A 231-nucleotide genomic window follows, 5' to 3' on the forward strand; every position below is an offset into this window, starting at 1 on the left:
GCTCCAGAGTCACTCCTGACCTCCACTGCTCCAGAGCTGAGCCCACTCACAGAGTCACTCCTGACCTCCACTGCTCCAGAGCTGAGCCAGCTCCAGAGTCACTCCTGACCTCCACTGCTCCAGAGATGACCCCACTCACAGAGTCACTTCTGACCTCCACAGCTCCAGAGCTGGGCCAGCTCCCGAGTCACTCCTGACCTTCACAGCTCTGGAGCTGACCCCACTCACAGA

At 60.2% G+C, this 231-nt stretch overlaps 1 protein-coding gene across 1 annotated transcript in view; it reads right to left on the reverse strand.

Moving 5' to 3' along the window:
* Positions 1–231, reverse strand: part of SCRIB (scribbled planar cell polarity protein) — an 81347-nt gene that overhangs the window by 65137 nt on the left and 15979 nt on the right. The gene's annotated exons all lie outside the window — the stretch shown is intronic.

Source organism: Corapipo altera, unplaced genomic scaffold, assembly GCF_003945725.1.
Source record: "Corapipo altera isolate COAL_440 unplaced genomic scaffold, ASM394572v1 272, whole genome shotgun sequence".
Taxonomy (NCBI): domain Eukaryota; kingdom Metazoa; phylum Chordata; class Aves; order Passeriformes; family Pipridae; genus Corapipo; species Corapipo altera.